The sequence below is a fragment of the Elephantulus edwardii genome, unplaced genomic scaffold (genome assembly GCF_000299155.1).
Source record: "Elephantulus edwardii isolate Elephantulus edwardi_28Jun2011 unplaced genomic scaffold, EleEdw1.0 scaffold00209, whole genome shotgun sequence".
Taxonomy (NCBI): Eukaryota; Metazoa; Chordata; class Mammalia; order Macroscelidea; family Macroscelididae; genus Elephantulus; species Elephantulus edwardii.
In genome coordinates, this window is record NW_006399959.1 from 759,663 (window position 1) to 761,238 (window position 1,576).

A 1,576-nucleotide genomic window follows, 5' to 3' on the forward strand; every position below is an offset into this window, starting at 1 on the left:
CATCTGAATGTCTTCTTTGGTGAAGTGTCTGTTCATATCCTGTGCCCATTGTTTAATTGGATTATTTACCTTTATCTTGTTGTGGTGATTACTAGCTATTTTTAAAAGATGACTATATTTGAAATCTTTTTATGTTTAGATAAAAATGTCACCTTTTCTAGAACAATTTATAGAAATTACACAAAGCAACTTTTATCAATAACAGTAGCCAGCAATGTTTTTTTAGCTGAAATGTTCATTTCCGTTTTAAAAATCATCTCTAAAAAAAAAAAAAAATCATCTCTAGGTACAAAAACTAATCAGAAACCTTATTGGCTTTAACTTGCTTTTACAAATGTCCTAAGAAATCTTAAGCTAAATATTATTTTCAATACAAAACCCCAATAATTTTTTAATAACTTGGCATCTGATCTCTGTAGCTTATGTACACATTAGGTTGTCTCTAACTAGGAAATCAGGCTAGTTAACACATTAAGTGTTAATAAAAATAAAGGCAAGAACTAATCAATCACCTTATAACAGAAACAATGCAACAATTTCAAGTATTGGAGGCATTAGTGCTGCCACACTAACATAGTGCTCTGCTACAAAGGATGAGACCAAATACATTTATTAGATTGTTTTCTGACTGCAGCTGCCCAGTGGCAGCCCAAGCAAGGAGAGCTGCAGTGCAATTCAATTAAGTTCAATCAGTGCTTATGTTGGGCTAATCCTTTTGTGTTTCTTCCCTCTTTCTTACTCTTTTTTTCTTTCCCACCACCTCCTATACCCTGCTGTATTATTGAAAACATTACCTGGACTTTATGCTTCAGATCAAGAGAGTATTTGAGTAATTTCCAGTTTTGTACAGCTCTTTGTGTAAAGAAAATCTTGTGGTGACAATTATGTAAAAAAAAGTTATTTAAACAATGTGACACATCAGATATTAGCAATCACAGAGCCTAGGTCTGGACACTCCGTGGTCTCTAAGTTAGGCACATGCGAAATGCTAAAAATTCAGTTGGGCCCAAGGGCCAGACCCCTGTTAAGGTCTTTTCTGACTCAGTTTTTTGTCCATAACCAACCTACTGGTGATTAATTTATAATTCAACAAATATTTTTAAAGTGCAGCTGTTATGTGACAAGGGAGTTCTGGTAGTAAGGAATTACGCTGTGAACACAAAGGTATGCAGTTCAAATCCACCAGCTACTCCATGGGAGACAGATGGTCAGTCTCCTCCCGTGCAATTCACTGCCTCTGGAAACCTGCCAAAGGGTCAGCTATGAGTTGGTTTCGACTCGACAGCATGCAACAACAACTGTATGATGGCACTTGGCTAAGTAACTGAGACAAGATGAGGAAGCATACTAGTAAGAGTTTAGAAGCTGTTGTTGTGATGATGGTATTTGTCCTTTTGAGACTGACGTATTTCACTCAGCATAATGTCCTCCAGGATTCCTCATGTTTTGTTATGTTTTACTGTTGTTGTTGTTGTTGTTGTCATGTGCCGTCGAGTCGTTTTCAACTCATAGCGACCCTATGCACAAGAGCCCTAAACCCTGCTCTATCCTGCGCCAACTGCACTGCCTCTGACAC